The sequence below is a fragment of the Orcinus orca genome, unplaced genomic scaffold (assembly GCF_937001465.1).
Source record: "Orcinus orca unplaced genomic scaffold, mOrcOrc1.1 scaffold_61, whole genome shotgun sequence".
In the NCBI taxonomy this organism is placed as follows: domain Eukaryota; kingdom Metazoa; phylum Chordata; class Mammalia; order Artiodactyla; family Delphinidae; genus Orcinus; species Orcinus orca.
The window spans coordinates 953613-980190 of record NW_026044106.1 but is presented as its reverse complement, the minus strand read 5'-3'; the positions used below and the strand labels follow the sequence as shown (position 1 = coordinate 980190).

General features: G+C 44.1%; 1 long non-coding RNA gene across 6 annotated transcripts in view; it reads right to left on the bottom strand.

Annotated features, from left to right (window-relative positions):
* LOC125963368 (uncharacterized) overlaps positions 1-26578 on the bottom strand; it is a 441676-nt gene that overhangs the window by 252111 nt on the left and 162987 nt on the right. The window contains exon 1 of one of the 6 annotated variants that reach the window (XR_007475238.1): positions 18043-18126. The exons of 4 other annotated variants lie outside the window; for them this stretch is intronic. This is a non-coding gene — a long non-coding RNA (uncharacterized LOC125963368). Of the gene's footprint in view, positions 1-8495; positions 8580-18042; positions 18127-26578 lie in introns of those variants that run through there. One more of the 6 variants, XR_007475239.1, reaches the window with a different exon arrangement.

Below are 26578 nucleotides of genomic sequence, written 5' to 3'. Positions count from 1 at the left end.
AGAGGATGAAGCGGAAGGATGAGGAACAATGAGAGACAAGTCCTAGGTGTTCAGACAGGCACATGTCACTCTAATTTCCAATCAGGAAGACGAATTGACCAAAGGCTAGGGTTGCCCATGGAAACAGTATAGGGCTTGAGGAAATCCCGCTGCTTTGTGGCCAGTTCCCATAAACACAAGTTGAACAATGGAACTCAGGGGCAGTAAAATTCACGAAACTGCAGAGTTGAAAATATCCATCACTGAAAAATGTCTTGAGGAAAGTCAGAGAAAAGGACTTGTAAGCAAGGGAGAATGGCAGGAAAGGGATTTGAGGAGGTAGAAAGGACTCGCCGTTAAGCACAAGAAAAGGAGCTGAACATTGCCAACATTGCAGTTGGCCAAAAAGGGTGTATGCGTTTTTTTCTGTATATATTCAAGAAAAGGGCATACACTTTTTTAGCCAACCAAACAGGTGGGCACTGGAAGTCAATACTACAAAAGATATCACTTCGCATCAGTCAGAAGAGCCATCCTCATAAAGCGTAAACAACAGAAATGCAGGACAGGGCAAGGAGAAGAGGGAGCCCTGTGAGACTTATAGTGGAAATGTATATTGCCAACGGCCATTCTGGAGAAGTGTATTGTGTTTACTAAAGCATCTAAAAAATGAGCTACAGAGCATAGGGCACTTGCACTCATGGGCGTATATCTTGGGAAAAACAAAAATCGAGAGGACACAGGCACCCCAATGTTTACCCCCTCTCTGTTTAAAAGATCCTCGACTAGGATATAACTTAAATGTCTCTGGAGAGAAAAAATGGATAGAGATGTGGTACTTAGGTAGAGTGGAATATTATTCAGCCTGGAAATCAATGAAATATGGCCAGTTGTAACAACTCCGGAGGAGTTACGTATGATCATTCTAAGTGACATAATTCAAAAAGAAAAAGACACATATCATAAGATATCACTTAAAGGTGGAATCCAAAATGGCTACACATGAAATAAATTACAAAACAAAAACATAGTCAAATATGTAGAAAACACGCATAAGGCTGCTAAACGGGAAAGGTGGGGAAGGGTGAGGCATCATCCAGGAGGTTGAAATTAGCAAAGATACCATTCCAAATACCAAACTGATAATCAACAAGGCCTACACGGTAGCTGAAAGAACTGCACTCAGCACACTCAAGTCACCGGAAAAGAATATATACGACTGGTAAGAATCTGAAAAAGAATTTACTGATGTCTCTCTGTACGTGAATCAAGTGGATGTACAGCAGCAAGAAACAGAGCTTTGAAAATCAGCTGTAACCAATATAGTAATAAATTGAAAAAAATAAACGACAGAGAGACAGAGAAAACCTCTTACAACTTTTCCTCAGGGACGGTGATGCAACATGGATTGAACACATCTAGACCCACAGCAGGATGAGACATAAGGCTGGAAACTGTTTGCACTAAGAGAAATGTGAGGTTGGGTGAGGAAATGCACACCCTTTAAAGTAATACTACCTGGTACCCATTCAATGGGTCCCAAATCTGCAGGTTCAAGGGATCTTCCTACAGCTAAAACATGCATGGAAAACCCAGAGGACTGTACACCATGTGATCGGGAGATGTGTCTAAAATGCAGCTCATTTATCCTCTCCTGGTGCTCCTGTTCACCATTCCAGCCACGTTACTTAGAATCTCCCCACTTGGAGAATCAGCACATTTCAACTTCTGTTTCACACATTTTGCAACTTGTGAGGAGGATGAACGGGAAGAGGGGGAACCAATGAGAGAATAGTTGTAGGGGTTTGGACGGGCACATATCACTCTAATTTCCCATTAAGAATAAGAATTGAAAAAAGGCTCAGCCCGCCTCGCCGGAGCCAAAATAGGGCCTGAAGCAATCCTGCGGGTTTGAGGCCAGCTCACAAAAGAGCAACTTAAAAAATGGAGCTCAGGGTCACTGCAATTCACAAACCTGCAGAGTTATAAATGAAAACTAACGTCCAAAAATATGTTGAGGTAAGGCAAAGAAGAGGATCTGAATGCAAGACAGAATTGCAAGAAACAGATTTCAAGAGATAGATTGGACTCGTCTTTAAAGCACATGAAAAGCGGCAGAATTTCGACAATGATGCAGTTGGCCCAAAAGAGCGTATGCGTTTTTTCCTGATTATATCCAGGAAAAAACGCATACGCACTTTATGGGCACCGAAGCAAGCAAGCAATGCAAATGTGCACAACAAAGAAGTCTCATTTCCCACCGGTCAAAAGGGCCATCCGAAAAAATTGTAAAAACCAGAAATGCAGGACAGGCCATGGAGAAGAGGGAGCCTTTATACGCTGATGGGCAGTGTGTGAACTGCCGAGAGCCACTCTGGAGAAGTGTATGGTGGTTCCTAAATCATCTAAAAAACAGAGCTACAGAGCATAGGACACTTCCAATCATGGGAGTATATCTAGGGAAGTCTAAAAATCAACAAGACACAAGCACACCACAGTTTAGGGCTACTCTGTTTACAAGAACCTCAACTTCAGTACACCTTAAATATCCCAGGAAAGAGAACAATGGATAAAGAAGATGTGGTACTTATGTACAATGGAATATCTCTTCACCATGAAATCAATGTAATAAGGTTAGTACAAGGATAAAGAGTGGATTTAGGTCTGATAATACTACTTGAAATAAGTCAAACAGAAAAAGAAACATATCATAAGATATCACTTATAGAGGGAGGGTAAATATGGCTGCACAAGAAATGAATTACAGAACAGAACAGTGTCTCACATTTAGAAAACACACTTATGTCAGCTTAAGGGGAAAGGAGAGGTGGGGTGATGCATAAAACCAGAGTTTGAAATTAGCACAGATACTGTTCAATAAACCAAATAGATATTAGACAAGATCTACACCTTGCTCAATGAACTGGCCTCAACACACCCTATACACCGCAGAGAAATATATCTGAGTAATAAGAATCTTAAAACCCATGTATTGATATATCTCCATAAGGGAATCAAGTGTGTGCAGAGCGGCACAAACACAGCAGTGAAAATGAGCTAAACCCCATTATAGAAATAAATTTTAAAAACAAAACGCAGAAGCAATGAAAGAGAGAAAAATTCTTACAAAATTGGCTCAGGGGCTGTGATGCAACCTGGATTGACCACATGTAAACCCACAGCTGGATAAGACATAAGGCTGGACACTTGGGGATGAGAGGATTGGTGAGCTTTGGTGAGCAACTGCCAAAAGTTTAATGCAATACTTCATGCTACTCATTCCAAGGGTCCCAACACTCCAGGTTGAAGGGAATCTTCCTACAGCTAAACCATGCTTGGGAAACCCAGCGAATGGTATACCATATGATCAGGAAAGGTTTCTAAAATGCACCTCATTTTTCCTCTCCTGGGACTCTGGATCAACATTCCAGCCGCTTTACTAAAAACATCCCCACATGGAGAGTCAATGCCTTTAAGTTCTGGTATCGCACAGTCTGCAGTTAGTGCGGAGGATGAATGGGAATAGGGGGAACCAGTGAGAAACTAGCTGTAGCGGTTTCAATGGGCACATGTCACTCTAAATTCACATCAGTAAGAAGAATAAACCAAAGGCACAGCAAGGTGCCCCAGAAGAAGAATAGGGCCTGAAGGAATCCTGTGGTTATGAGGCAAGATCACAAAAATAAGAGCTGAAAAATGGAGCTAAGGGCCACTGCAATTCAAAAACCTGCAGAGTTATAAAGGCCAACTATATTCAAAAAATATATTGAGGTAAGGCTATGAAGAGGCATTGAAAGCAAGGCAGAATTGCAGGAAACGGATTTCAGGAGGTAGACTGGAATTGCATTTAAAGCATACGAAAAGAGGCAGAACGTCGACAATGATGCACTTGGCCAAAAAGGGCGTATGCGTTTTTTCCTGAATATATTCAGGAAAAAACGCATACGCCCTTTTTGGCCAACCAAGCAAGCTTGCAAAGGAACTCTGCACTACAATGAAGTCTCACTTCCCCCCGGTCAAAAGGGCCATCTGAAAAAAGTGTAAAATCCAGAAAGGCAGGACAGGCCATGGAGAACTGGGAGCCTTGTTATGCTGATGGGCGGGATGTAAATTGCCAACAGCCACTCGGGAGAAGTGTATGGTGTTTCCTGAAACATCTAAAAAACAAAGCAACAGAGCCTAGGGCACTTCCACTTATGGTCCTATAGCTTAGGGAAATTAAAATCAAAAAGACACAGCCACCCCAAAATTTGGGACGGCTCTGTTTACAGGAACGTCTTCTGTAGCATAAGTTAAATATGTCAGATAGCAAATAATGGATAAAGAAGTTGCGGTACTTACGTACAACAGAATACCTCTCAGCAATGAAAACTATGTCACCAGGCCCGTACCAGCATAATGAGTGGATTGAGGCACGGTGATTCTAAGTGAAAAAAGTCACACAGAAAAAGAAACATCATAAGGTATCACTAATACACGGAATGTGAACTTGGCTACACATGAACTGAGTTACAAAACAGAACAGGGTGTCAAGTTTAGAAAACCAACTTATGCTTGCTTAAGGGGGAAGGTGAGTTGGGGTGCTGCATAAAACCAGAGTTTGAATTTAGCACAGATACCGTTCCATAAGCCAAATATGTAATAGACAAGACCTACCCCTTGCTCAACAAAATGGACTCCACAATGAGGTATCACCTCACACCTGATAGAATGGGCATCATCAGAAAATCTACAAACAAAAAATGCTGGAAAGGGTGTGGAGAAAAGGAACCCTCTTCCACTATTGTTGGGAATATAAATTGATACAGTCACTATGGAGAACAATATGGAGTTTGTTAAGAAACTAACAATAGAATTACCATATGATACAGCAATCCCAGTACTGGACATATACCCAGACAAAACCATAAATCAAAAAGAGACATTCACCGCAATGTTCATTGCCTCACTCTTTACGATATCGAGGTAATGGAAGCAACCTAAATGCCCACAGACAGACGAATGCATAAAGCTGTGGTACATATATAAAATGGAATATTACTAAGCCATGAAAAGGAATGAAATTGGGTCATTTGTAGAGACGTCGATGGATCTAGAGACTGTCATACAGAGTGAAGTAAGTCTGAAAGAGAAAAACAAATCTTGTATATTCATGCATATATGTGGAACCTAGAAAAACTGTACAGATTAACCATTTTGCAAGGCATAAATAGAGCAACAGATGTAGACAACAAACGTATGGACAACAAGGGGGGAAAGCTGTTGGGGGGGTGGTGGTGGGAGGAGTTGAGAGACTGGGATTGGCATGTATACATTTATATGTATAAAATAGATAACCAATAAGAACCTGCTGTATAAAAATATAAAATAAAATTCAAAATTAGAAAGAAATAAAATTTAAAAAATAAAACAGAAAAAACAATTATTCCCTTCACATACATGTATTTATATGAATAAATTATTTCCATGCTTATATCTGTAAATACAAAAAAGAGGAATAAAATCTACCTTGAACCAAAAACGAAAAAGAGAAAAAAATCACAGAACCCACCAGTTCCACAGAGGAAAACCGTATCAGGGCACTTGCTCCAGTTGTAAACAATTCTGAAGTTGGTCAGTGGTGGGGAATCGTCTCCCATTCAGCCAGCAGCCCCCACGCAACAAGCGTCCTCATTGCAAAGCTGGGGCACCGTGCCGAGGCATCTGTGAGTAAACGTGAGCTGAGCCCCAGGCCAGTTGCTGCTGAACTATTCCCACCCGTCCCAGGTAAAACACCTGAATATATACAAGGACTTGAAAGCCTAGAGGAAGGGCCATAGAGCCACACGAGTGACAGCATGCCGGCCGACTTGGTGCCTGCAGGCCAGCCAGGATGGTCCTGGCCCTGGGTGCTCTTCTGGAAGATTTCCATTTCCCTGCCTGAGATACCCGTCCTGTCCCTGCCCCCACTGCTTTTTTCCTTCCTCACCTCTGCCCAGGGAGAAATTCCAGCAGCAGGTATGGGTGACACATCCTCTTCTTTAGCAGGTGGCAGCCTGGCAACTGCTGCAGAAAGTCCAGCAGAGCCCCGCTCACACTGGGCCACCCACAAAGCCGTGGCCTCTCACTCCCTCCCACCAGCCCAGCCCCGAGACTGCTGACAGGGCAGAGAAAATGGCGTCAGGCACGGCTGCAGGGGCTCTTGCTGCCTGGAGTGGTATTTATATTGATCTCAACCCAGGCACACCTGGGGAGGGCTGGCCGGCACGGTAAGGCTGCCCAGGTCAGCCAATCATCACCCCTCAGGGGCTCACAGTTGCAGAAAATGGAACTTGCTGAACCGGTCAGGTCCAAGGAACAGGTGTGGGCTCCTGAGAGTCAGGATAGACAAGGGGCTGCAGCTTTGGCTTGTTTTCTAATCATTTTATCTGGCCCATGAGTGGGAGACAACTTCAAGAAAACCCTCTCCTAATGAGAGGAACCCAGGAGTCAGGGAGAGGAGGGGTGGGTGGTGGTTGGAGACAGAGGCCTGGTGCCCCGGGTGCAGTGGAAGTCTCTGGAAGACCAGGTGGAGGGAGGCCGCACAGAGTGATGCCCAGGGTCACAGACCTGTCGCAGCTGCTGTTTGTTAGTTCAAGTCCTGCTCTGAGGTGCTCTGTGTCAGCTCTGAGCGACAGGTGAGCAGGGGGTGCTCTGCAATGAGGGCTATGTGCACAGTTCCTGTGTGCCCAGCCCTGCCACGGTACCTGCAAGGGTAGCTCTGTATCCTGGGAGGGGCCTGACCACAAGAGCCCCGTGGGCTGGGGTGGGGGTGGGGTACCTGCCCAGGTGAGCTCCATATTCTGGGATTGGTCTGACCACGAGAGCCCCATGGGCTGCTGGGGACCTGGCAAAGGATGTCAGGACAGTCAGTGAAGCCACCGAGGATATACCTCCAGCTGCTCCTAATTCCTACACCCTGCTGGTCATTCTACCAACCACCAGGACATGGTATTCTGTATTAGTCTTCAATGATGCCTTCTTTTGTATTCCATTAGTCCCAGAGTCACAAGAAATTTTGGCTTGTGAGTGGCAGGACTCAACGTACAACTAAAACAATACTTCCGGGCCGTCTTGCCCCAAGGGTGCAAAAATTCCCACACCATCTTTGGGGAAAGCTTAGCTAAAGACCTAAAAGTTCTACCTCTGGAAAAGGAAATCCTCCTTCAGTACGCAGACGACATTCTGATCGCCAGCCCTACTAAGGAGGCCTCTGAACTACCAAGCCAATAAAGGATAGAAGTTGTCCAAGAAAAAGCTCAAATATCACAGACTGCGGTGACCTGCCTGGGCTTCATTCTCACAGAAGGTCGGAGAAGCCCATCCCAGGAAAGGGAAGAAACCATTTGCAGCCTTACCCCCTTTCTAAAACTAGAAGACAGCTTAGGGGTTCCTGGGGAGGCCAGGGTTTGCTGCTTCTGGATCCCTAACTACAGTCTACTAGCTGGGCCTCTATATGAAACACTGAAAGGAAAAGATGATGATCCTTTTGAATAGAATCCAGAAGTGGCCTTTCAAGAATGGAAAGAGCAGTCAATTCAGACCCTTGCCCTGGAACTCCCTAATTTAGCTAAACCCTTTGACCTTTACATTCCCGGTGAAAGGTGAATCGCCATTGGAGAATTAGTGCAAAAACTGGGACCACTTGAAATGGAACAATGCAAGAATGCCATCCAGGTAGGATAAACTACGGTCACCAAGGGGCTTGGCCCACTGCCACATCTGGCCAAGATACTGGCGGTATCTAAAAACCTGGAAATCAGCAGCCCAAAAGGCCACCTCCTTCCTAAGGGAAAAGGACCCCACGTGGTGATCCTAACCACCAACCATGCCCTGAAGTTGCAGGGTTCGCTCCGTGGGCCCACCAACCTCGAGTGAGGAGACCCTCCAACTCCAACATGCAGAGAGATAACCTGGGGCAACAGGGCACCATGACGACTCGTGTGAACATCACTTGACCTGGAGTTTCTCTCATAAAACAACAAGAGTGTGTCCCAAAAGAGTAGACTACTGCTTGCAGGACTTACTGCACCCAGAGAGGAGCTAATAATCTTGGCGGGGGAACCATATATCACACTGTCACCATAGAAAAGCCTACAGACACCGTGATGATGGTGGTGAATGAGGAACGGGACAAAAGGCAGAGGAGGGGTTTGTCCCCAGCAAAGCCCATTAAAAATCCCTGGGAGATAAAAATAGAATCTGGGCAATAAAGTCAAGTCTAACCATTTTTATCCTTTGTGCTTTGTCTAATTTCATGTGCTACTAGGGTCCCGCATGCAGAGGTTCCACACCCGGCACTTCAGACCAGATTTCCTAGTGCAGAATGGCTGGGACGACACCTCAGCTCCTGGGGCCCAGTGCAGACTCTGCGATATAGAGCCCGAGCTGCAGCCAACCCAGCCCTCGAGAGCTCCGCCCCCTCCCTCCCACTGACTCTGACAGGATCTCTACACAGCAGCCCAGCCCACAGCCCACGGGGTAGTGCATGCTCTCACCTCTCCATTCTCTGATCAAAATATAAAGTTTCCTTTGCTTGTGAACCAAACTCAGTCTCGATCTGTTGGCCCCAATGACACTGGGCAGGGGGACACTTGTTGGGGTCCACTCTGGAGGATCAGTAACAGAAATTGAGACTATTGTAACCTCAATGAACAGATGTGTGAGCCAAACTGTAGTTAACATAGAACAGTGTATAAGGCTCGGGTAAAATAAGATGTTTCTAACACTTCCATTTGATATTTCCATCACTTTATTATAAGCAAGTTCAGTGAAAAGGTTTGTCTTATTTGTCAGGTCAATATTAGAGAAACGAAGTGATTTCTTTCCAAGGATGTACATCTAATAATCTTGGTTAAAGCTTCAATCTTGTTTTAAATGCTTTTCCATTGAAAATGATACCTCTCTTTCAGCTCCCCCATTTCTGAGAAGTATAAAATCTTATAATTTATTATTACCAAAGGGGAAAGGTGGGAGGAGGGATAAATTAACAGTTTGGGATTAACACATACACACTGCTATGTATAAAATAGATCATCAACAAGGAACTACTGTATAGCACAGGGAACTACACTCAACATTTTGCAATAACCTATAAGGGGAAATAATCTGAAAAAGAATAGATATTTTTATTGACATCATCTATCAATGACAGTTAAGGTGTAACCTAAGGGAAGCTGGTGGTGAGTGCTTCTGACCCTGAAGACTTCAATCATCTAAAGTTTGGACTCTGCCTACTTCCCAAGGCCCTTAATGAACATATGTGTAGCCGTAGCTTAAAAAATTCCCCAGTTTGGGTTTCGGGGAGACACTGATTTTGAAAAAGCCCTGGTGTTCTCCTTACATGAATGGGACTCTTCCTACTGCTAAAACATGTCTGTCACACCCAGAGGATGGTATACCGTCTGATCGGGAAGCGTTTGGAAAAGGCATCTCATCTCCTCATCTCCTGGTGCTCGGGTTCACCCCTCCAGCGTCTTTACTAACAGTCTCCCCACTTGGAGAGGTCAGCACTGTCAACATCCTGTTGCGTACAGTTTGGAATTTGTCCAGAGGATGAAGCGGAAGGATGAGGAACAATGAGAGACAAGTCCTAGGTGTTCAGACAGGCACATGTCACTCTAATTTCCAATCAGGAAGACGAATTGACCAAAGGCTAGGGTTGCCCATGGAAACAGTATAGGGCTTGAGGAAATCCCGCTGCTTTGTGGCCAGTTCCCATAAACACAAGTTGAACAATGGAACTCAGGGGCAGTAAAATTCACGAAACTGCAGAGTTGAAAATATCCATCACTGAAAAATGTCTTGAGGAAAGTCAGAGAAAAGGACTTGTAAGCAAGGGAGAATGGCAGGAAAGGGATTTGAGGAGGTAGAAAGGACTCGCCGTTAAGCACAAGAAAAGGAGCTGAACATTGCCAACATTGCAGTTGGCCAAAAAGGGTGTATGCGTTTTTTTCTGTATATATTCAAGAAAAGGGCATACACTTTTTTAGCCAACCAAACAGGTGGGCACTGGAAGTCAATACTACAAAAGATATCACTTCGCATCAGTCAGAAGAGCCATCCTCATAAAGCGTAAACAACAGAAATGCAGGACAGGGCAAGGAGAAGAGGGAGCCCTGTGAGACTTATAGTGGAAATGTATATTGCCAACGGCCATTCTGGAGAAGTGTATTGTGTTTACTAAAGCATCTAAAAAATGAGCTACAGAGCATAGGGCACTTGCACTCATGGGCGTATATCTTGGGAAAAACAAAAATCGAGAGGACACAGGCACCCCAATGTTTACCCCCTCTCTGTTTAAAAGATCCTCGACTAGGATATAACTTAAATGTCTCTGGAGAGAAAAAATGGATAGAGATGTGGTACTTAGGTAGAGTGGAATATTATTCAGCCTGGAAATCAATGAAATATGGCCAGTTGTAACAACTCCGGAGGAGTTACGTATGATCATTCTAAGTGACATAATTCAAAAAGAAAAAGACACATATCATAAGATATCACTTAAAGGTGGAATCCAAAATGGCTACACATGAAATAAATTACAAAACAAAAACATAGTCAAATATGTAGAAAACACGCATAAGGCTGCTAAACGGGAAAGGTGGGGAGGGGTGAGGCATCATCCAGGAGGTTGAAATTAGCAAAGATACCATTCCAAATACCAAACTGATAATCAACAAGGCCTACACGGTAGCTGAAAGAACTGCACTCAGCACACTCAAGTCACCGGAAAAGAATATATACGACTGGTAAGAATCTGAAAAAGAATTTACTGATGTCTCTCTGTACGTGAATCAAGTGGATGTACAGCAGCAAGAAACAGAGCTTTGAAAATCAGCTGTAACCAATATAGTAATAAATTGAAAAAAATAAACGACAGAGAGACAGAGAAAACCTCTTACAACTTTTCCTCAGGGACGGTGATGCAACATGGATTGAACACATCTAGACCCACAGCAGGATGAGACATAAGGCTGGAAACTGTTTGCACTAAGAGAAATGTGAGGTTGGGTGAGGAAATGCACACCCTTTAAAGTAATACTACCTGGTACCCATTCAATGGGTCCCAAATCTGCAGGTTCAAGGGATCTTCCTACAGCTAAAACATGCATGGAAAACCCAGAGGACTGTACACCATGTGATCGGGAGATGTGTCTAAAATGCAGCTCATTTATCCTCTCCTGGTGCTCCTGTTCACCATTCCAGCCACGTTACTTAGAATCTCCCCACTTGGAGAATCAGCACATTTCAACTTCTGTTTCACACATTTTGCAACTTGTGAGGAGGATGAACGGGAAGAGGGGGAACCAATGAGAGAATAGTTGTAGGGGTTTGGACGGGCACATATCAGTCTAATTTCCCATTAAGAATAAGAATTGAAAAAAGGCTCAGCCCGCCTCGCCGGAGCCAAAATAGGGCCTGAAGCAATCCTGCGGGTTTGAGGCCAGCTCACAAAAGAGCAACTTAAAAAATGGAGCTCAGGGTCACTGCAATTCACAAACCTGCAGAGTTATAAATGAAAACTAACGTCCAAAAATATGTTGAGGTAAGGCAAAGAAGAGGATCTGAATGCAAGACAGAATTGCAAGAAACAGATTTCAAGAGATAGATTGGACTCATCTTTAAAGCACATGAAAAGCGGCAGAATTTCGACAATGATGCAGTTGGCCCAAAAGAGCGTATGCGTTTTTTCCTGATTATATCCAGGAAAAAACGCATACGCACTTTATGGGCACCGAAGCAAGCAAGCAATGCAAATGTGCACAACAAAGAAGTCTCATTTCCCACCGGTCAAAAGGGCCATCCGAAAAAATTGTAAAAACCAGAAATGCAGGACAGGCCATGGAGAAGAGGGAGCCTTTATACGCTGATGGGCAGTGTGTGAACTGCCGAGAGCCACTCTGGAGAAGTGTATGGTGGTTCCTAAATCATCTAAAAAACAGAGCTACAGAGCATAGGACACTTCCAATCATGGGAGTATATCTAGGGAAGTCTAAAAATCAACAAGACACAAGCACACCACAGTTTAGGGCTACTCTGTTTACAAGAACCTCAACTTCAGTACACCTTAAATATCCCAGGAAAGAGAACAATGGATAAAGAAGATGTGGTACTTATGTACAATGGAATATCTCTTCACCATGAAATCAATGTAATAAGGTTAGTACAAGGATAAAGAGTGGATTTAGGTCTGATAATACTACTTGAAATAAGTCAAACAGAAAAAGAAACATATCATAAGATATCACTTATAGAGGGAGGGTAAATATGGCTGCACAAGAAATGAATTACAGAACAGAACAGTGTCTCACATTTAGAAAACACACTTATGTCAGCTTAAGGGGAAAGGAGAGGTGGGGTGATGCATAAAACCAGAGTTTGAAATTAGCACAGATACTGTTCAATAAACCAAATAGATATTAGACAAGATCTACACCTTGCTCAATGAACTGGCCTCAACACACCCTATACACCGCAGAGAAATATATCTGAGTAATAAGAATCTTAAAACCCATGTATTGATATATCTCCATAAGGGAATCAAGTGTGTGCAGAGCGGCACAAACACAGCAGTGAAAATGAGCTAAACCCCATTATAGAAATAAATTTTAAAAACAAAACGCAGAAGCAATGAAAGAGAGAAAAATTCTTACAAAATTTGCTCAGGGGCTGTGATGCAACCTGGATTGACCACATGTAAACCCACAGCTGGATAAGACATAAGGCTGGACACTTGGGGATGAGAGGATTGGTGAGCTTTGGTGAGCAACTGCCAAAAGTTTAATGCAATACTTCATGCTACTCATTCCAAGGGTCCCAACACTCCAGGTTGAAGGGAATCTTCCTACAGCTAAACCATGCTTGGGAAACCCAGCGAATGGTATACCATATGATCAGGAAAGGTTTCTAAAATGCACCTCATTTTTCCTCTCCTGGGACTCTGGATCAACCTTCCAGCCGCTTTACTAAAAACATCCCCACATGGAGAGTCAATGCCTTTAAGTTCTGGTATCGCACAGTCTGCAGTTAGTGCGGAGGATGAATGGGAATAGGGGGAACCAGTGAGAAACTAGCTGTAGCGGTTTCAATGGGCACATGTCACTCTAAATTCACATCAGTAAGAAGAATAAACCAAAGGCACAGCAAGGTGCCCCAGAAGAAGAATAGGGCCTGAAGGAATCCTGTGGTTATGAGGCAAGATCACAAAAATAAGAGCTGAAAAATGGAGCTAAGGGCCACTGCAATTCAAAAACCTGCAGAGTTATAAAGGCCAACTATATTCAAAAAATATATTGAGGTAAGGCTATGAAGAGGCTTTGAAAGCAAGGCAGAATTGCAGGAAACGGATTTCAGGAGGTAGACTGGAATTGCATTTAAAGCATACGAAAAGAGGCAGAACGTCGACAATGATGCACTTGGCCAAAAAGGGCGTATGCGTTTTTTCCTGAATATATTCAGGAAAAAACGCATACGCCCTTTTTGGCCAACCAAGCAAGCTTGCAAAGGAACTCTGCACTACAATGAAGTCTCACTTCCCCCCGGTCAAAAGGGCCATCTGAAAAAAGTGTAAAATCCAGAAAGGCAGGACAGGCCATGGAGAACTGGGAGCCTTGTTATGCTGATGGGCGGGATGTAAATTGCCAACAGCCACTCGGGAGAAGTGTATGGTGTTTCCTGAAACATCTAAAAAACAAAGCAACAGAGCCTAGGTCACTTCCACTTATGGTCCTATAGCTTAGGGAAATTAAAATCAAAAAGACACAGCCACCCCAAAATTTGGGACGGCTCTGTTTACAGGAACGTCTTCTGTAGCATAAGTTAAATATGTCAGATAGCAAATAATGGATAAAGAAGTTGCGGTACTTACGTACAACAGAATACCTCTCAGCAATGAAAACTATGTCACCAGGCCCGTACCAGCATAATGAGTGGATTGAGGCACGGTGATTCTAAGTGAAAAAAGTCACACAGAAAAAGAAACATCATAAGGTATCACTAATACACGGAATGTGAACTTGGCTACACATGAACTGAGTTACAAAACAGAACAGGGTGTCAAGTTTAGAAAACCAACTTATGCTTGCTTAAGGGGGAAGGTGAGTTGGGGTGCTGCATAAAACCAGAGTTTGAATTTAGCACAGATACCGTTCCATAAGCCAAATATGTAATAGACAAGACCTACCCCTTGCTCAACAAAATGGACTCCACAATGAGGTATCACCTCACACCTGATAGAATGGGCATCATCAGAAAATCTACAAACAAAAAATGCTGGAAAGGGTGTGGAGAAAAGGAACCCTCTTCCACTATTGTTGGGAATATAAATTGATACAGTCACTATGGAGAACAATATGGAGTTTGTTAAGAAACTAACAATAGAATTACCATATGATACAGCAATCCCAGTACTGGACATATACCCAGACAAAACCATAAATCAAAAAGAGACATTCACCGCAATGTTCATTGCCTCACTCTTTACGATATCGAGGTAATGGAAGCAACCTAAATGCCCACAGACAGACGAATGCATAAAGCTGTGGTACATATATAAAATGGAATATTACTAAGCCATGAAAAGGAATGAAATTGGGTCATTTGTAGAGACGTCGATGGATCTAGAGACTGTCATACAGAGTGAAGTAAGTCTGAAAGAGAAAAACAAATCTTGTATATTCATGCATATATGTGGAACCTAGAAAAACTGTACAGATTAACCATTTTGCAAGGCATAAATAGAGCAACAGATGTAGACAACAAACGTATGGACAACAAGGGGGGAAAGCTGTTGGGGGGGTGGTGGTGGGAGGAGTTGAGAGACTGGGATTGGCATGTATACATTTATATGTATAAAATAGATAACCAATAAGAACCTGCTGTATAAAAATATAAAATAAAATTCAAAATTAGAAAGAAATAAAATTTAAAAAATAAAACAGAAAAAACAATTATTCCCTTCACATACATGTATTTATATGAATAAATTATTTCCATGCTTATATCTGTAAATACAAAAAAGAGGAATAAAATCTACCTTGAACCAAAAACGAAAAAGAGAAAAAAATCACAGAACCCACCAGTTCCACAGAGGAAAACCGTATCAGGGCACTTGCTCCAGTTGTAAACAATTCTGAAGTTGGTCAGTGGTGGGGAATCGTCTCCCATTCAGCCAGCAGCCCCCACGCAACAAGCGTCCTCATTGCAAAGCTGGGGCACCGTGCCGAGGCATCTGTGAGTAAACGTGAGCTGAGCCCCAGGCCAGTTGCTGCTGAACTATTCCCACCCGTCCCAGGTAAAACACCTGAATATATACAAGGACTTGAAAGCCTAGAGGAAGGGCCATAGAGCCACACGAGTGACAGCATGCCGGCCGACTTGGTGCCTGCAGGCCAGCCAGGATGGTCCTGGCCCTGGGTGCTCTTCTGGAAGATTTCCATTTCCCTGCCTGAGATACCCGTCCTGTCCCTGCCCCCACTGCTTTTTTCCTTCCTCACCTCTGCCCAGGGAGAAATTCCAGCAGCAGGTATGGGTGACACATCCTCTTCTTTAGCAGGTGGCAGCCTGGCAACTGCTGCAGAAAGTCCAGCAGAGCCCCGCTCACACTGGGCCACCCACAAAGCCGTGGCCTCTCACTCCCTCCCACCAGCCCAGCCCCGAGACTGCTGACAGGGCAGAGAAAATGGCGTCAGGCACGGCTGCAGGGGCTCTTGCTGCCTGGAGTGGTATTTATATTGATCTCAACCCAGGCACACCTGGGGAGGGCTGGCCGGCACGGTAAGGCTGCCCAGGTCAGCCAATCATCACCCCTCAGGGGCTCACAGTTGCAGAAAATGGAACTTGCTGAACCGGTCAGGTCCAAGGAACAGGTGTGGGCTCCTGAGAGTCAGGATAGACAAGGGGCTGCAGCTTTGGCTTGTTTTCTAATCATTTTATCTGGCCCATGAGTGGGAGACAACTTCAAGAAAACCCTCTCCTAATGAGAGGAACCCAGGAGTCAGGGAGAGGAGGGGTGGGTGGTGGTTGGAGACAGAGGCCTGGTGCCCCGGGTGCAGTGGAAGTCTCTGGAAGACCAGGTGGAGGGAGGCCGCACAGAGTGATGCCCAGGGTCACAGACCTGTCGCAGCTGCTGTTTGTTAGTTCAAGTCCTGCTCTGAGGTGCTCTGTGTCAGCTCTGAGCGACAGGTGAGCAGGGGGTGCTCTGCAATGAGGGCTATGTGCACAGTTCCTGTGTGCCCAGCCCTGCCACGGTACCTGCAAGGGTAGCTCTGTATCCTGGGAGGGGCCTGACCACAAGAGCCCCGTGGGCTGGGGTGGGGGTGGGGTACCTGCCCAGGTGAGCTCCATATTCTGGGATTGGTCTGACCACGAGAGCCCCATGGGCTGCTGGGGACCTGGCAAAGGATGTCAGGACAGTCAGTGAAGCCACCGAGGATATACCTCCAGCTGCTCCTAATTCCTACACCCTGCTGGTCATTCTACCAACCACCAGGACATGGTATTCTGTATTAGTCTTCAATGATGCCTTCTTTTGTATTCCATTAGTCCCAGAGTCACAAGAAATTTTGGCTTGTGAGTGGCAGGACTTAACGTACAACTAAAACAATACTTCCGGGCCGTCTTGCCCCAAGGGTGCAAAAATTCCCACACCATCTTTGGGGAAAGCTTAGCTAAAGACCTAAAAGTTCTACCTCTGGAAAAGGAAATCCTCCTTCAGTACGCAGACGACATTCTGATCGCCAGCCCTACTAAGGAGGCCTCTGAACTACCAAGCCAATAAAGGATAGAAGTTGTCCAAGAAAAAGCTCAAATATCACAGACTGCGGTGACCTGCCTGGGCTTCATTCTCACAGAAGGTCAGAGAAGCCCATCCCAGGAAAGGGAAGAAACCATTTGCAGCCTTACCCCCTTTCTAAAACTAGAAGACAGCTTAGGGGTTCCTGGGGAGGCCAGGGTTTGCTGCTTCTGGATCCCTAACTACAGTCTACTAGCTGGGCCTCTATATGAAACACTGAAAGGAAAAGATGATGATCCTTTTGAATAGAATCCAGAAGTGGCCTTTCAAGAATGGAAAGAGCAGTCAATTCAGACCCTTGCCCTGGAACTCCCTAATTTAGCTAAACCCTTTGACCTTTACATTCCCGGTGAAAGGTGAATCGCCATTGGAGAATTAGTGCAAAAACTGGGACCACTTGAAATGGAACAATGCAAGAATGCCATCCAGGTAGGATAAACTACGGTCACCAAGGGGCTTGGCCCACTGCCACATCTGGCCAAGATACTGGCGGTATCTAAAAACCTGGAAATCAGCAGCCCAAAAGGCCACCTCCTTCCTAAGGGAAAAGGACCCCACGTGGTGATCCTAACCACCAACCATGCCCTGAAGTTGCAGGGTTCGCTCCGTGGGCCCACCAACCTCGAGTGAGGAGACCCTCCAACTCCAACATGCAGAGAGATAACCTGGGGCAACAGGGCACCATGACGACTCGTGTGAACATCACTTGACCTGGAGTTTCTCTCATAAAACAACAAGAGTGTGTCCCAAAAGAGTAGACTACTGCTTGCAGGACTTACTGCACCCAGAGAGGAGCTAATAATCTTGGCGGGGGAACCATATATCACACTGTCACCATAGAAAAGCCTACAGACACCGTGATGATGGTGGTGAATGAGGAACGGGACAAAAGGCAGAGGAGGGGTTTGTCCCCAGCAAAGCCCATTAAAAATCCCTGGGAGATAAAAATAGAATCTGGGCAATAAAGTCAAGTCTAACCATTTTTATCCTTTGTGCTTTGTCTAATTTCATGTGCTACTAGGGTCCCGCATGCAGAGGTTCCACACCCGGCACTTCAGACCAGATTTCCTAGTGCAGAATGGCTGGGTCGACACCTCAGCTCCTGGGGCCCAGTGCAGACTCTGCGATATAGAGCCCGAGCTGCAGCCAACCCAGCCCTCGAGAGCTCCGCCCCCTCCCTCCCACTGACTCTGACAGGATCTCTACACAGCAGCCCAGCCCACAGCCCACGGGGTAGTGCATGCTCTCACCTCTCCATTCTCTGATCAAAATATAAAGTTTCCTTTGCTTGTGAACCAAACTCAGTCTCGATCTGTTGGCCCCAATGACACTGGGCAGGGGGACACTTGTTGGGGTCCACTCTGGAGGATCAGTAACAGAAATTGAGACTATTGTAACCTCAATGAACAGATGTGTGAGCCAAACTGTAGTTAACATAGAACAGTGTATAAGGCTCGGGTAAAATAAGATGTTTCTAACACTTCCATTTGATATTTCCATCACTTTATTATAAGCAAGTTCAGTGAAAAGGTTTGTCTTATTTGTCAGGTCAATATTAGAGAAACGAAGTGATTTCTTTCCAAGGATGTACATCTAATAATCTTGGTTAAAGCTTCAATCTTGTTTTAAATGCTTTTCCATTGAAAATGATACCTCTCTTTCAGCTCCCCCATTTCTGAGAAGTATAAAATCTTATAATTTATTATTACCAAAGGGGAAAGGTGGGAGGAGGGATAAATTAACAGTTTGGGATTAACACATACACACTGCTATGTATAAAATAGATCATCAACAAGGAACTACTGTATAGCACAGGGAACTACACTCAACATTTTGCAATAACCTATAAGGGGAAATAATCTGAAAAAGAATAGATATTTTTATTGACATCATCTATCAATGACAGTTAAGGTGTAACCTAAGGGAAGCTGGTGGTGAGTGCTTCTGACCCTGAAGACTTCAATCATCTAAAGTTTGGACTCTGCCTACTTCCCAAGGCCCTTAATGAACATATGTGTAGCCGTAGCTTAAAAAATTCCCCAGTTTGGGTTTCGGGGAGACACTGATTTTGAAAAAGCCCTGGTGTTCTCCTTACATGAATGGGACTCTTCCTACTGCTAAAACATGTCTGTCACACCCAGAGGATGGTATACCGTCTGATCGGGAAGCGTTTGGAAAAGGCATCTCATCTCCTCATCTCCTGGTGCTCGGGTTCACCCCTCCAGCGTCTTTACTAACAGTCTCCCCACTTGGAGAGGTCAGCACTGTCAACATCCTGTTGCGTACAGTTTGGAATTTGTCCAGAGGATGAAGCGGAAGGATGAGGAACAATGAGAGACAAGTCCTAGGTGTTCAGACAGGCACATGTCACTCTAATTTCCAATCAGGAAGACGAATTGACCAAAGGCTAGGGTTGCCCATGGAAACAGTATAGGGCTTGAGGAAATCCCGCTGCTTTGTGGCCAGTTCCCATAAACACAAGTTGAACAATGGAACTCAGGGGCAGTAAAATTCACGAAACTGCAGAGTTGAAAATATCCATCACTGAAAAATGTCTTGAGGAAAGTCAGAGAAAAGGACTTGTAAGCAAGGGAGAATGGCAGGAAAGGGATTTGAGGAGGTAGAAAGGACTCGCCGTTAAGCACAAGAAAAGGAGCTGAACATTGCCAACATTGCAGTTGGCCAAAAAGGGTGTATGCGTTTTTTTCTGTATATATTCAAGAAAAGGGCATACACTTTTTTAGCCAACCAAACAGGTGGGCACTGGAAGTCAATACTACAAAAGATATCACTTCGCATCAGTCAGAAGAGCCATCCTCATAAAGCGTAAACAACAGAAATGCAGGACAGGGCAAGGAGAAGAGGGAGCCCTGTGAGACTTATAGTGGAAATGTATATTGCCAACGGCCATTCTGGAGAAGTGTATTGTGTTTACTAAAGCATCTAAAAAATGAGCTACAGAGCATAGGGCACTTGCACTCATGGGCGTATATCTTGGGAAAAACAAAAATCGAGAGGACACAGGCACCCCAATGTTTACCCTCTCTCTGTTTAAAAGATCCTCGACTAGGATATAACTTAAATGTCTCTGGAGAGAAAAAATGGATAGAGATGTGGTACTTAGGTAGAGTGGAATATTATTCAGCCTGGAAATCAATGAAATATGGCCAGTTGTAACAACTCCGGAGGAGTTACGTATGATCATTCTAAGTGACATAATTCAAAAAGAAAAAGACACATATCATAAGATATCACTTAAAGGTGGAATCCAAAATGGCTACACATGAAATAAATTACAAAACAAAAACATAGTCAAATATGTAGAAAACACGCATAAGGCTGCTAAACGGGAAAGGTGGGGAGGGGTGAGGCATCATCCAGGAGGTTGAAATTAGCAAAGATACCATTCCAAATACCAAACTGATAATCAACAAGGCCTACACGGTAGCTGAAAGAACTGCACTCAGCACACTCAAGTCACCGGAAAAGAATATATACGACTGGTAAGAATCTGAAAAAGAATTTACTGATGTCTCTCTGTACGTGAATCAAGTGGATGTACAGCAGCAAGAAACAGAGCTTTGAAAATCAGCTGTAACCAATATAGTAATAAATTGAAAAAAATAAACGACAGAGAGACAGAGAAAACCTCTTACAACTTTTCCTCAGGGACGGTGATGCAACATGGATTGAACACATCTAGACCCACAGCAGGATGAGACATAAGGCTGGAAACTGTTTGCACTAAGAGAAATGTGAGGTTGGGTGAGGAAATGCACACCCTTTAAAGTAATACTACCTGGTACCCATTCAATGGGTCCCAAATCTGCAGGTTCAAGGGATCTTCCTACAGCTAAAACATGCATGGAAAACCCAGAGGACTGTACACCATGTGATCGGGAGATGTGTCTAAAATGCAGCTCATTTATCCTCTCCTGGTGCTCCTGTTCACCATTCCAGCCACGTTACTTAGAATCTCCCCACTTGGAGAATCAGCACATTTCAACTTCTGTTTCACACATTTTGCAACTTGTGAGGAGGATGAACGGGAAGAGGGGGAACCAATGAGAGAATAGTTGTAGGGGTTTGGACGGGCACATATCAGTCTAATTTCCCATTAAGAATAAGAATTGAAAAAAGGCTCAGCCCGCCTCGCCGGAGCCAAAATAGGGCCTGAAGCAATCCTGCGGGTTTGAGGCCAGCTCACAAAAGAGCAACTTAAAAAATGGAGCTCAGGGTCACTGCAATTCACAAACCTGCAGAGTTATAAATGAAAACTAACGTCCAAAAATATGTTGAGGTAAGGCAAAGAAGAGGATCTGAATGCAAGACAGAATTGCAAGAAACAGATTTCAAGAGATAGATTGGACTCGTCTTTAAAGCACATGAAAAGCGGCAGAATTTCGACAATGATGCAGTTGGCCCAAAAGGGCGTATGCGTTTTTTCCTGATTATATCCAGGAAAAAACGCATACGCACTTTATGGGCAACGAAGCAAGCAAGCAATGCAAATGTGCACAACAAAGAAGTCTCATTTCCCACCGGTCAAAAGGGCCATCCTAAAAAATTGTAAAAACCAGAAATGCAGGACAGGCCATGGAGAAGAGGGAGCCTTTATACGCTGATGGGCAGTGTGTGAACTGCCGAGAGCCACTCTGGAGAAGTGTATGGTGGTTCCTAAATCATCTAAAAAACAGAGCTACAGAGCATAGGACACTTCCAATCATGGGAGTATATCTAGGGAAGTCTAAAAATCAACAAGACACAAGCACACCACAGTTTAGGGCTACTCTGTTTACAAGAACCTCAACTTCAGTACACCTTAAATATCCCAGGAAAGAGAACAATGGATAAAGAAGATGTGGTACTTATGTACAATGGAATATCTCTTCACCATGAAATCAATGTAATAAGGTTAGTACAAGGATAAAGAGTGGATTTAGGTCTGATAATACTACTTGAAATAAGTCAAACAGAAAAAGAAACATATCATAAGATATCACTTATAGAGGGAGGGTAAATATGGCTGCACAAGAAATGAATTACAGAACAGAACAGTGTCTCACATTTAGAAAACACACTTATGTCAGCTTAAGGGGAAAGGAGAGGTGGGGTGATGCATAAAACCAGAGTTTGAAATTAGCACAGATACTGTTCAATAAACCAAATAGATATTAGACAAGATCTACACCTTGCTCAATGAACTGGCCTCAACACACCCTATACACCGCAGAGAAATATATCTGAGTAATAAGAATCTTAAAACCCATGTATTGATATATCTCCATAAGGGAATCAAGTGTGTGCAGAGCGGCACAAACACAGCAGTGAAAATGAGCTAAACCCCATTATAGAAATAAATTTTAAAAACAAAACGCAGAAGCAATGAAAGAGAGAAAAATTCTTACAAAATTTGCTCAGGGGCTGTGATGCAACCTGGATTGACCACATGTAAACCCACAGCTGGATAAGACATAAGGCTGGACACTTGGGGATGAGAGGATTGGTGAGCTTTGGTGAGCAACTGCCAAAAGTTTAATGCAATACTTCATGCTACTCATTCCAAGGGTCCCAACACTCCAGGTTGAAGGGAATCTTCCTACAGCTAAACCATGCTTGGGAAACCCAGCGAATGGTATACCATATGATCAGGAAAGGTTTCTAAAATGCACCTCATTTTTCCTCTCCTGGGACTCTGGATCAACCTTCCAGCCGCTTTACTAAAAACATCCCCACATGGAGAGTCAATGCCTTTAAGTTCTGGTATCGCACAGTCTGCAGTTAGTGCGGAGGATGAATGGGAATAGGGGGAACCAGTGAGAAACTAGCTGTAGCGGTTTCAATGGGCACATGTCACTCTAAATTCACATCAGTAAGAAGAATAAACCAAAGGCACAGCAAGGTGCCCCAGAAGAAGAATAGGGCCTGAAGGAATCCTGTGGTTATGAGGCAAGATCACAAAAATAAGAGCTGAAAAATGGAGCTAAGGGCCACTGCAATTCAAAAACTTGCAGAGTTATAAAGGCCAACTATATTCAAAAAATATATTGAGGTAAGGCTATGAAGAGGCTTTGAAAGCAAGGCAGAATTGCAGGAAACGGATTTCAGGAGGTAGACTGGAATTGCATTTAAAGCATACGAAAAGAGGCAGAACGTCGACAATGATGCACTTGGCCAAAAAGGGCGTATGCGTTTTTTCCTGAATATATTCAGGAAAAAACGCATACGCCCTTTTTGGCCAACCAAGCAAGCTTGCAAAGGAAATCTGCACTACAATGAAGTCTCACTTCCCCCCGATCAAAAGAGCCATCTGAAAAAAGTGTAAAATCCAGAAAGGCAGGACAGGCCATGGAGAACTGGGAGCCTTGTTATGCTGATGGGCGGGATAAAAATTGCCAACAGCCACTCGGGAGAAGTGTATGGTGTTTCCTGAAACATCGAAAAAACAAAGCAACAGAGACTAGGGCACTTCCACTTATGGTCCTATAGCTTAGGGAAATTAAAATAAAAAAGACAGAGCTACCCCAAAGTTTGGGACTGCTCTGTTTACAAAAACCTCGTTTACGGTACAAGTTCAATATCGCAGAAAGTGAAAAACGGATAAAGAAGTTGTGGTAATTACGTACAATGCAATATGACTCAGCAATGAAATCTATGTCATCAGACCCGTAGCAGCATAATGAGTGGATTCAGGTATGATGATTCTAAATGAAATAAGTCACACAGAAAAAGAAACATCATAAGATATCACTAATACACGGAATGTAAACTTGGCTACACAGGAAGTGGATTACAAAACAGAACAGGGTCTCAAATGTAGAAAACCAAGTTATACTTGCTTAAGGGGAAAGGTGAGTTGGGGTGCTGCATAAAACCAGAGATTGAAATGAGCACAGATAAAGTTCCTTAAGCCAAATATGGAATAGACAAGAGCTACTCCTTGCTCAACGAGATTGACTCAACACCCCATATTAAACACCTAAGAATGTACCTGACTAGTAAGTATCTTAAAACCTATGGATTGCCATGTCTCTGAAAGAGAATCAAGTGTGTGTACAGGGGCATAAATGCAGCAGTGATAGGATTGGAGAGGTTCGGTGAGCAAATGAAGACCCTTTGAAGTCATATTGCATGGTACCCATTCCACGGGTCTCAACTCTCCAGGTTTAAAGGATACTTCCTTCAGCTAAAACATGCATGTGGAACCCAGAGTATAATCAACCGTGTGATCGGGAGACGTGTTCCAATATGTCTCAGTTCTCGTCCACTGGTACTCGGGTGCAACTTTCCAGATGCTTTACTAACACTCTCCTGACTTGGAGAGTCAGTGCCTTTAAACTCCTGTTTGGCCCAGTTTGCAATTTCTGCGGAAGATGAACAGGAATAGGGAGAAACAGTGAGAGACTAGCTGGAGGTGTCTGGACGGGCAAATTTAACTCTCATTTCCCACCAGGAAGAGGAATTAACCAAAGGCTCAGCGTGCCGTGCGGGAACCAGATTAAGGCCTGAAGCAATCCTGCGGTGTTGCGGCCAACTCACAATAAAGCGAGTTGAAGAAAGGAGCTCAGGGGCACTGTAATTCACAAACCTGCAGAGTTATAAATGACAGCTATCGTCCCAAAATATACTGAAGTAAGGCTGCCAAGAGGACTTGAAAGCGGGGCAGAATTGCAGGAAACCGATTTCAGGAGGTAGACTGGAATTGCATTTAAAGCATAGGAAAAGAGGCAGAACGTCGACAATGATGCACTTGGCCAAAAAGGGCGTATGCGTTTTTTCCTGAATATATTCAGGACAAAACGCATACGCCCTTTTTGGCCAACCAAGCAAGCTTGCAAAGGAAATCTGCACTACAATGAAGTCTCACTTCCCACCGGTCAAAAGGGCCATCTGAAAAAAGTGTAAAATCCAGAAAGGCAAGACAGGCCATGGAGAACTGGGAGCCTTGTTATGCTGATGGGCGGCATGTAAATTGCCAACAGCCACTCGGGAGAAGTGTATGGTGTTTCCTGAAACATCGAAAAAACAGAGCAACAGAGCCTAGGGCACTTCCACTTATGGTCCTATAGCTTAGGGAAATTAAAATCAAAAAGACACAGCCACCCCAAAGTTTGGGACGGCTCTGTTTACAAGAACCTCATTTACGGTACAAGTTCAATATCGCAGAAAGTGAAAAATGGATAAAGAAGTTGTGGTACTTAGGGACAATGCAATATCACTCAGCAATGAAATCTATGTCACCAGGCCCGTAGCAGCATAATGAGTGGATTCAGGTATGATGATTCTAACTGAAATAAGTCACACAGAAAAAGAAACATCATAAGATATCACTAATACACGGAATGTAAACTTGGCTACATAGGAACTCAATTACAAAACAGAACAGGGTCTCAAATTTAGAAAACCAACTTATGCTGGCTTAAGGGGAAAGGTGAGTTGGGGTGCTGCATAAAACCAGAGATTGAAATGAGCACAGATAAAGTTCCTTAAGCCAAATATGGTATAGACAAGAGCTACTCCTTGCTCAATGAAATGGACTCAACACCCCATATTAAACGCCTAAGAATGGACCTGACTAGTAAGTATCTTAAAACCTATGGATTGCCATGTCTCTGAAAGAGAATCAAGCATGTGTACAGAGGCATAAACGCAGCAGTGATAGGATTGGAGAGGTTCGGTGAGCAAACGAAGACCCTTTGAAGTCATATTGCATGGTACCCATTCCACGGGTCTCAACTCTCCAGGTTTAAGGGATACTTCCTTCAGGTGAAACATGCATGTGGAACCCAGAGTATAATCAACCATGTGATCGGGAGACGTGTTCCAATATGTCTCAGTTCTCGTCCCCTGGTACTCGGGTGCAACTTTCCAGACGCTTTACTAACACTCTCCCGACTTGGAGAGTCAGTGCCTTTAACCTCCTGTTTGGCCCAGTTTGCAATTTCTGCGGAAGATGAACAGGAATAGGGAGAACCAATGAGAGACTAGCTGGAGGTGTCTGGACGGGCAAATTTAACTCTCATTTCCCACCAGGAAGAGGAATTAACCAAAGGCTCAGCGTGCCGTGCCGGAACTAGATTAGAGCCTGAAGCAATCCTGCGGTGTTGCGGCCAGCTCACAAGAAAGCGAGTTGAAGAAAGGAGCTCAGGGGCACTGTAATTGACAAACCTGCAGAGTTATAAATGACAGCTATCGTCCAAAAATATACTGAAGTAAGGCTGCCAAGAGGACTTGAAAGGGGGGCAGAATTGCAGGCAACCGATTTCAGGAGGTAGACTGGAATTGCATTCAAAGCATAGGAAAAGAGGCAGAACGTCAACAATGATGCACTTGGCCAAAAAGGGCGTATGCGTTTTCTCCTGAATATATTCAGGAAAAAACGCATACGCCCTTTTTGGCCAACCAAGCAAGCTTGCAAAGGAAATCTGCACTACAATGAAGTCTCACTTCCCCCCGATCAAAAGAGCCATCTGAAAAAAGTGTAAAATCCAGAAAGGCAGGACAGGCCATGGAGAACTGGGAGCCTTGTTATGCTGATGGGCGGGATGTAAATTGCCAACAGCCACTCGGGAGAAGTGTATGGTGTTTCCTGAAACATCTAAAAAACAAAGCAACAGAGCATAGGGCACTTCCACTTATGGTCCTATAGCTTACGGAAATTAAAATCAAAAAGACACAGCCACCCCAAATTTGGGACGGCTCTGTTTACAAGTACATCATTTACGGTACAAGTTCAATATCGCAGAAAGTGAAAAATGGATAAAGAAGTTGTGGTACTTACGGACA